Raw genomic sequence first — 10,810 nt, 5'->3', positions numbered from 1 at the left:
ATAGGGGTTAATACCCCCACAATGAGCATGAACAAGATTACAAACTTGCATTAGTAAACCAGTGGTTCATGATAGGGGTAAAAATGGTATTTTAAGGATAGTGGACACACATCTAAGCCAACCTCAAGGATAAAGGAGAAAACAAAGAATAAAAGAATATTCCTACATGGAGTCGGCATGTTCAAATATAGCCATGCAAAGAATAGTTAATGATCATACAAGTTATATGATTAGAGTTAGAACTAAGTTTAAGATGGACAGGGAGATCCCTAGGCACTGGTCTGCCAGCAAGCCATAGAGACTTTAAGACTCCTATAGAGTACCTAAACGTGGGGATTACAAAGGACGGATAGGGCTATCACCACCTATTGCCTACCCCTCAATCGTGGAGCACCGTCATATCTAAAGGTTCCCATATACCCAAGGACCATGCCCGTGTACAAGGAAACTACCCATATCCCTTGGGACTCCGACCCTATGGATCGACAAGCAAGAATATGGGCAAACCTGAAGGAACAATGAACCGTCACCTCAACCCTAGCTCTACTTCTACTCATACAAATCATATGAATGATTAAGCATAAAGTTGAACATGTTAGGATCATAACACGCAAACTATATGCTAGTTCATATATCAAGATTATAACAAGACAACTATACTCTAGTTCATATGCACTACTATATAAATGATATGAGAGCATGACTATGGAATAAATTCTCTTTGTATTCATACCAAGCTTTTCTCTCTTTTCTTACAAGGAGCCAAGCCCTCCTTGATAGCTCTTGCTAGCTCCAAACTACTACTACTAAGAAGCTAAAGAGTACAAGTGATAAGTGAGGTGTATAGCTCCAAATGATGTGTGTTTTGAGAATGAGCTTCACCCCTTCTTATATAGTGAAGTGAAGATGGTTTGGCATGGGAAAAATAGGAAACACCTAGGAACCGCCGAAGCATGGTGGCATGCAACCGCTAGAGCGAGGTGTGGTCGAGGCATGCTAGGGGTGGTGCGGCTAGATCCTGGCCTAGTCTTCTCACCACTGCCTTGCTCTGGTGGGCAGTTGGATGGGCCTAGGTCGCATCCTTGGTGGTGTTCTGCACAGATAAGTTGTGTAGATGGGCTTCTTTATTCATTTTTCTTGCGCATTTCTGCATTACGCTTCTTGAATTGTGTCTTTTGTTTCGTTTTCCACTTGTATTTGAATATGAGTCCTACAAAACATGTTTTCTCCAATACAAGTTGAACTAGGTCAATAGTATATGCATATGTGTCAAAAGTTTGTTCATTTCTCCCATTTTGGACACTAATTGGTGGTCAGATTTGATCGTTAGTGACCGCTAACATGGGCCCATGAGTCATCCTCTAGAACTGACTTCCTCTGCCACCAAGAAGACTCCTGAAGGTCTCACCCGGGGGAGGCTGGTCCAAGCTGACACTGCCTGACACGTAGAGTGTTAGAATAGAGCAGCAAGATGACGCCCAAGGCTTCTTTGGCTCCAAGACACTACCACGGTCCACTGTGTACCGCTACAGGACCCTCCTAGACTCTGGCGTACGTAGAGCATAGACTAAACCCCCAAACCACCATGTACCTGACCTATCTCATTATATAAGGGATAAGATCAGACCTAGAGGGGGGAGGATCCCATTTTCGATCATTAGACACTCCATTCCATTCGCCTCTGCTCTGCATAGAGAGCAAGGCAACCTAGAGAGGGGCATCGAGAGCCTCTCCTCCACCACATCCCATCGTCTTCCTCCTCTCCAACAAGGGGGAAGGCTCCACTGGTGGTGAGGCAACCTTAGGATTAGCACCGAGCTAACCCCCTACCAAATCCTCTTCCTTTACACCCTATTGTAACCCCCCAATTTTAGGTGCTCTTGAGTATAAGGATCATCAGTTGCTAGACGTAGGGACTGAATTGGCCTAAACTAGGATAAACCGTTGCATCTCCCCTACGTGATTCTTGTGTTCCTGAGTCCACCTGAGCCACTAGAGACCCATACTCGGACACCGATTCAAACAATATGCTTGCCACAGTTTCTGATGGGAACGGGGATCCCGATCTTTCATCATGGGATGATAACTATCGTTTTGGTGGAGCACAACACATAGATCTGGCTTTAGATCCAAAGACCCAAACCCTATAATCTTAGCACCATGACTCCTTAGGTTATCAACCGTGTCACCAAGCCGGTTGACCTCGCCAAGAAGGCTAATCCCTGCATGTGAAACAAAGAACACAAGCAAGAACTCGAAAGAACGTAGCTCAAGATTTGGGACAAACTATAGATGAATGATTAAGCACATGAGTTGGGGTTCCACAAAACGATAGATGGCGATTGTCAATGATAGAATGATATAAGCAAAACCCAAAACCTAACGACGACGGTGGCGTATGATTATAAGGATCTTAGGGTCGTCGCCTACCCTAGACACGCCCCCTAACAGGCTCAAAGATGATACATGGCCCATTGGACCAAATATGGTAATGCAACACCCAAACAGATTCTGGACGCTAACTTGTTTTTATGATTCCCATTGATTCTGAAGGGATTTTGATGTGGGACCACTTCCATTGGTTTCCTTATGAAATTATATTTCCATCCATATGTGGATCGTCGAAGACGGAGTCTAGACATGTCCTAGGAGACCAGTTTATAGCAGACTAGTCCTGTAGGCCGAGGCAGACTCGAATTCATGTTGGATCGGCCCTTCAGCTTGTGTTGGATGTCCTTGCTTGTTATCTTTGCCTCCATCTCTTCCTCCAAGTTCCTCATGACCCTGTCCAATGTTCCTAAGAAATATAACATCATTAGGTAATAGTCTATTCTCAAAAGTATGAAAAGGATCGCATCATCTATCTCTTCCTCCAAGCTCCTCATGACCCTCTCCAATGTTCCTAAGAAATATAATATCATTAGGTAGTAGTCTATTCTCAAAAGTATGAAAAGGATCGCTTAAGAACGAGCTCACCTCTAAATTTAGCTGGCGCATTCGAGCTTGGGTCATTGGACCTTGCTTATTGTTTGGAGGATTAGCGGGTGCATCTGGAAGAGTGATGTCGTCATCATCCTCCCCCTCATGAAATGGAGTCGTCCTCGACTCAAGTTCATCTTCTCCCAAGTAAGACTTCAAATCTGAAATGTGAAAATGGCACTAAGCCTGAACTCGGGTGGCAACTCAAGTTTGTATGCATTATCATTTATTTTTTCAATTATCTTATAAGGACCATCAGCTCTTAGTATTAATTTAGACTTATGCAGCTCTGGAAATCTATCTTTTCTCAAATGTAACCAAACCAAATCACCTGGTTCAAGTTTTACTTCTTTTCTACCTTCACTACCAACAATTCTATACTTCTCATTCATCTTTTCAATATTTGCTTTTGTTGTTTCATGTAACTTTTGAATAAACTCAGCACTCTCTAGCATCATTATGTGTTCTCTCAAAGGTAGGTAAAGGCAAAAGATCAATAGGAGCATGGGTTAAAGCCATACACTACCTGTAGGTGAGCTTCTTTATTCATTTTTCTTGTGCATTTCTGCATTACGCTTCTTGAATTGTGCCTTCAGTTTCGTTTTCCACTTGTATTTGAATATGAGTCCTGCAAAACATGTTTTCTTCAATATAAGTGGAACTAGGTCAATAGTATATGCATATGTGTCAAAAGTTTGTACATTTCTCCTATTTTGGACATTAATTGGTGGTTGAATTTGATCGTTAGTGACCGCCAACAAATCCCCCAAGCTTAACCTTTGCTCATCCCGAGCAAATAGCTAAGTACTTGGATGTTGATCAGGGTTTGCTACTATGCCGATACAATTCACAAGTGCCATGCCTATAACAAAGTATTCTTCCGCAATTTAAATAAGTTGGCATTTTATCCACCCTTTACCTTGATCCCTACAGGGCGTATAGCTTTTCTAGGTTCTTGGGCAGTTGCAAGATAGAATGGTTATAATAGAATCACCAATCATTCATTCTTTAATTAACCATCTATCCGGAGATTTTATGAATTTTGTAAAACAAAAGTAAGTTCCTCGAATGATTCTGTCGATCGCTCAAATGTGTATGAAACCTCACCAAGGCATTTGGTATTTGCCTTTTTTCATAACCTACCACTAAGGCTTTTGAGTGGAGTTTTGGGTAGGTATGAAAGTGGGGCATACTTGCATCACATATTTTGCTAAGTCAAAGACCAGACCTCAAGGAGGTGTAAGACATACACTTTGATCAAAACATGCAAGTGTGTGGAACTTTTCATAAAGTCCTAATTCTTCATGGAGTACCTTGACAAGTTTGTCGTTGTGTTTATTGATGATATATTAGTCTACTCTAAGAATGAAGAAGAACATGAGGGACATTTGAGGCTAGTATTGCAAAAGCTTAAAGAACATTAGCTCTATGCTAAGTTTAGCAAATGTGAGTTCTGGCTAAAAGAAGTATCTTTCCTTGGTCACATAATCTCTAATGGAGGAGTAGCAGTAGATCCCAAGAAGGTTAGTGATGTGTTGAGATGGAAGCCACCTCAAGATGTTAGTGAGATTCAGAGTTTCCTTGGTATGGTTGGGTACTATAGGAGATTCATCGAGGGATTCTCTAAATTAGCCAAACCTATGACTGCTTTGTTAGAGAAGAATGCCAAATTTGTATGGTCTAAGCAATGTTAGGATAGTTTTGAGGAGTTGAAAAAGAGACTGACTTCTGCCCCAGTACTTGTCTTACCTGATCTTACCAAAAGCTTCTCTATCTATTGTGATGCCTCATGACAAGGTCTAGGCTACGTTCTTATGCAAGAGGGTAGAGTTTTTGCTTACGCATCCAGATAACTAAAAAACATAAGATAAATTATCTGACTCATGATCTGGAGTTAGCAGCTGTGGTATATGCTCTCAAGATTTGGAGGCATTACCTGATTGGTCATAAGTGTGAGATTTATACCAATCACAAGAGTTTGAAGTATATATTCACTCAGTTAGATCTAAATTTGAGGCAGTGCAGATGGCTAGAGTTAATCAAGGATTATGATTTGGAGATACACTATCATCCGGGAAAAGCTAACGTTGTAGCAGATGCCTTGAGTAGGAGGAGTTATGTGAACATGGCCTATGCAACTCAATTACCTAAAGAGTTGTGTGAGGAGTTCGAACACCTTAATTTGGGTATTGTGGCTAACACTATGGAGCTAGAGGTGGAACCTACTTTAGAATGAGAGATTCGTAAGGGACAATTGAATGATGAGAAGATCAAAGATATTGCTGAATGTATAATGATTGGTAAAGCCCCAGGTTTCCTCATGGATGATCAAGGAACAGTATGGTTTTGTAAAAGGATTTGTGTGCCATAAGTGAAGTCTATTAGAGAGTCTATTTTGAGGGAAGCTCATGACTCGGCCTATTCTATACACCCGGGGAGTACTAAAATGTATCTTGATCTTAAAGAGAGATATTGGTGGTATGGACTAAAAAGAGATGTGGTTGAACATGTGGCCATATGTGATACATGTTAGAGGGTAAAGGCAGAACATCAGAGGCCGGTAGGTTTACTTCAACCTATGAAGATACCCGAGTGGAAATGGGAAGAAGTTGGAATGGATTTCATAGTGGGATTACCTCGTACATAGAGGGGACATGACTCTATCTGGGTAATTATAGACCGTCTGACAAAAGTAGCACATTTCATTCTTGTCAAGACAACTTATTCTAGTGTGAAGTTGGTAGAGCTATACATGGAAAGGTGGCCTAGTGATTGAAGTTACCTGAGTATTGTTTGGAGTACCTTTCAGTATCTTGGAATCAGTTTGACAAGTTACTTGGAGTATGGTTAACAGGTATGCAAAGTAGAGACGAATCCAAAGGCGGAGAATCTATATCTCTTTTATCACCATCTTTCGAATCTCGAGGATAAGGTTCATCTTAAGGGGGGTAGAATTGTAACACCCTAAAATTTGCTTCTCTTGAAATAGAGCTAAAATGATTTAATTTTGTATTTTGATGCTCATATGGGGAAATAATAAATTTTCATTAGATTAAAATTTATCTTAAGGTAGAAACATGTTTGTTGCATTCATGCTGGTCACACCTTGTGTTTCTATGTGCAAAATGTCATTTTTTTAAAAAAATACGTTTAGGAGACGAATATCTATCTCTAGGAATTTTCCAGCTTCTTTTTGAAATTTAATTCCTACCTCCTTCACCTTAATCTTTATATTCCAAGTTCCCAACAATCTTTTCATGAGCTCCAAATACTTTATTTGGGTTCATCATGTTACAAAGTGTCTCTAGGAATTTTCCCCAAATTTTCGGAGGTCTCGGAGTATTTTTCGTGGCTTAAATATCAATTCTAGACTTTTCTAGAATTATTTTATTCGTGAAATTAATTAATTCCGAAAATAAATAATATATCTCATTTTCCAACCAACTCTCATAGCCCATGTGCAATAATCATAATAAATCTCAAAGGCCCATGTATTTATTTACTAATGGGCTTTAATGATTATTTAGGTTCATTAGTAAATATGGAGGGTGCAACATCAATTAGTACCATATTGCTAGTTGATGTAGATGTGGGGAGTTTTTCTCTCTATAAATATGTACCAACCCCTTGGGTAAAGCACACCAAAACTACCATAAGGGAAACCCCTAGTTTGGGAAATCCCTCATGTAGTAAATTAGTTTTTTCTCCTTTTCTCACCGTCGCCGTCACTGCCGCGCTGCTCGACGTCGTAGACCCGTCGTTGACCGCAAGGTGGCCCTAGGTGAGTTCGCCGTCTTCTCCTCTTGTTCCCTATGCTCTCGGCTCATCAAACCGTGGCCTCTAGGGTCCAAACCGAGCGCTCTAGGGAGGTTCTCGCCACCGGTAATGGAGCTCCGCCGGGCTGGTTTTCCTCTTCGGCCGGTGACTCTTGTAACACCTCTGGTGTTTTGACCTAGCACTAAAACATGACATGTCATCATATGCATTGCAAAGCATTCATAAAGTAGAAAATTTTGAATGCATACACTAAATAAGCTTTATTTCATAAGTTGTTATTTTATGTGTGATGTGATTCAAAACCCTAAATAAAGATCATGACCACAAGGGTCAAATTTCATGTGATCATGTGAGGCCATGTGTCATTTGACTCAAATAACCCTAATGGGCCATGTTATTGGTCAAAAATCAAAATTAAGTAAAAAGGTAACCAAATCAAATTTGAATTCAAATTCAAATCATAAAAGTCCTTTTTGCCCCTTTTGACTAATTCAAAATCCATTTGGAATTTGGGGTTGTGGCAAAAAGCAAAGTTGAAGATTATTTTATAAGGATCAACTTTGGTATTCAAAGTTTTTAAAGTTTACATATAAAATTTGGAGTAATTTTGAAATGATTCAAATGCTCATATGTACCCCAAATTCAAATTTCAAAATGGAGGTAGAATTTGAAAATATTCCTTGAAGCAAAGTTGTAGAGTTTGAAAAGTTGAGCAACTTTCATTTTTGGAGATTTTCAACTTCTTTAGAAAATTTGTGAGTAATTTGCAAAATAGATGCAGTGGCAATTCTGTAAATATTTCTAAAATCAGGTTGGCAACAGGGCGCCACCGCCCCACCGCCGGCGTCCTTTCTCCGGCCTTCCAGGCATGCCCGTGGCTGCCCTCAGCTTTGCGCTGGCGCGGGGTGCACGCTGCGTGTCGATTCCACGTGCTCCTGGCCGCGCTATAAAGCCCAGACGTCGCCGTTCGCTTTTCTTTCTTCCCTCTGTTTTCCCGACGCCGCCGCCTCAACTCCGGCAAGCTCCTCTCGCTCCCTCAGCGCAAAATAGCCCTAGAAAAGCAGTGTTCCAGTTCCACCAACTCCTTGTGCATCTGACCGACCTATTGCTACCGCTTGATTTCACCGAGAGCTCGATGTCCACGTTCTTCTTCCTCGTGGCCGGCGACCTCGACCGAAACTCCGATTCACCGCGGCCAGCTTCATTCGGTGAGCTGTTGCCCTTGCTTGTTGTCTCTACAGCTTCATCTCGATGTTGTAGTGCTTAATCTACTCTTGCTTGGTCGTTTTGCCCACTGCAGTCATCGGAACGCCGTCGTCGACGAGGTCCGCTCCACCGTGATCCCTATCACCGTCGAAACGCGTCACCATAGCTTCTTTGGTGTCGGGGACCTAATACCGGGGTACCCTAGAAGGTGGAACCAATAACCACCAAGCGTTAAAAACTTCTGGACGGATAAGGGAGCCATAACGTCTCTTTCTCGAATGACAGGGGTTTGGTTCCGCCTCGCTCGACGCCTTTGGGGCGAGCTCGGTCTCACCCGAGGGCTGAGGGATAGACTCCACCTCGCTCGACACCTTCTCGAATGACAGGAGTATGTTTCCCATTGCTAAGCATCCTGCAATTACCTTATTTGATTCTAGTGCATCCCATACATTCATCAATCGTACATTTGTTGTGAAGCATGGGATAGCTATTGGGGAAACAAAAGAACCATATCATATATAGTCGCCCGGGGGACGAATCTATACAAGGGAGGTAGTTCAGCATGTACCTATTAATTTGGGAGGTTATGAGTTCCCTACCAATATGCTGATATTAAAGGATCAAGATATAGATGTGATCCTTGGTATGAACTGGTTAACCCAGCACGGGGCTATCATAGATGTCCTGCGTAGAACCATAAGGGTAAATGCACCTGATAGCAAAACCCAACTTCTCATCCAACTTCCCTTTCCTAAGAGTACAGTGGAAACAGTCTGTGCAACTATTGTTGAAGAAGCCGAGAAAATTCCAGTGGTATGTGAGTTTATGGATGTCTTTCCCGATGATCTGCCTGGTCTGCCACCAGACCGAGATGTAGAGTTTAGAATTGATCTGAAACCAGGAACAACACCAGTGTCCAGAAGAGCATATAGGATGCCACCCAAAGAACTAGCAGAATTAAAAATGCAATTACAAGAGTTGTTAGACAAGGGTTTCATTCAACCCAGTTCATCACCTTAGGGATGCCCTGCTATCTTCGTGAAGAAGAAGGACCAAACCTTAAGGTTATGTGTTGACTATCGGCCGTTAAATGAAGTCACCATAAAGAACAAATACCCCTTACCCCGAATTGATTTGCTTTTTGACCAACTTGCGGGAGCTAAGGTGTTCTCAAAGATAGACTTGAGATCAGGCTATCACCAGATTAAGATCAGACGAGAGGATATGCCGAAGACAGCGTTTACTACCCGATATGGTCTATATGAGTATCTAGTCATGTCTTTTGGGCTGACCAATGCCCCGCCTCATTTCATGTACCTGATGAACTCAGTTTTCATGCCCGAGCTGGATAAGTTTGTAGTGGTGTTCATTGATGACATTCTTATCTATTCTAAGAGCAAAGAGGAACACGCAGAACATCTCCGCATTGTTCTACAAAGATTAAGAGACCACCAATTATATGCCAAATTCAGTAAATGTACATTCTGGTTAGAAGAAGTATAATTTCTAGGTCATGTGTTATCTGCTGAAGGTATAGCTGTTGATCCGAGCAAGGTAGAAGAAGTCCTTAACTGGAAAGCACCTACAACTGTTCATCAAGTTCGTAGTTTTCTGGGGTTGGTAGGGTATTATCGTTGGTTCATCCCTGACTTCTCCAGAATTGTGAAGCCAATTACGGGACTGCTAAAAAATCAAACTAAGTTTGTATGGTCAACAGAATGTGAGAAGGCCTTTCAGACATTGAAGAAGTTGCTGACAACTGCACCAGTATTAGCACAACCTGATATCGAGAGGCCATTTGATATCTATTGTGATGCATCTAGAATTGGTATTGGCTGTGTTCTTATGCAAGAAGGCAGAGTCATAGCGTACGCTTCCAGACAACTCAAGAAGCATGAAGAACATTATCCCACCCATGACCTTGAATTAGCTGCTGTTGTTCATGCACTCAAGATTTGGCGATATTATTTATTGGGTAATATCTGTCATATCTATACGGATCACAAAAGTTTGAAACATATCTTCACTCAGTCAGAGTTGAATATGAGGCAAAGAGGATGGTTAGAACTTATCAAAGATTATGACTTAGAAGTGCATTATCATCCGGGCAAAGCTAATGTGGTTGCCGATGCCCTGAGTCGCAAGAGTCATTGCCATTGTCTGACTATAAAACCTATTGAATGAACATTGTGTCAAGAGATGGAGCATCTAAATTTACAAATCATAGAACAAGGTTCCCTGTCCAATATTGCAGTTGAGTCCACTATCAAAGATCAGATCATTGCTGCTCAACGGAAAAGTAAGGGCATAGCCCATATCAAAGATAAAGTCAGATCTGGAAAACCAACATGTTTCAAGATTGATGAATCAGATGTTGTATGGTTCAAGGATAGATTGGTAGTACCCAAAAATCTAGAGCCATGAAAGCAGATTCTTGATGAAGCTCATTCTACAAGATACTCCATTCATCCAGGTAGCAACAAAATGTACCATGATCTAAGAAAGAGATATTGGTGGACCAAAATGAAAATAGAAATAGCTCAATATGTGGCCAAATGTGATATTTGTCAGAGAGTCAAAGCGGTTCATATGAAGACTGCAGGTCCATTACATTCATTGCCAGTTCCATCTTGGAAGTGGGAAGATATATGTATGGACTTCATCATGGGATTGCCTCGGACATCTGCAGGCTATAATTCAATATGGGTTATTGTTGATCGCCTAATCACTTCCTACCAGTTAGAGATAAATATCGAGCGGAACAGTATGCAAAGCTTTATCTTGATAGAATCTTTAGTCTGCATGGGGCACCCAAGACTATTGTCTCTGACAGAGGGTCATTGTTCAT

Source organism: Miscanthus floridulus, chromosome 19 (assembly GCF_019320115.1).
Source record: "Miscanthus floridulus cultivar M001 chromosome 19, ASM1932011v1, whole genome shotgun sequence".
NCBI classification, from domain to species: domain Eukaryota; kingdom Viridiplantae; phylum Streptophyta; class Magnoliopsida; order Poales; family Poaceae; genus Miscanthus; species Miscanthus floridulus.
Note: the sequence above shows the minus strand (reverse complement) of the source record.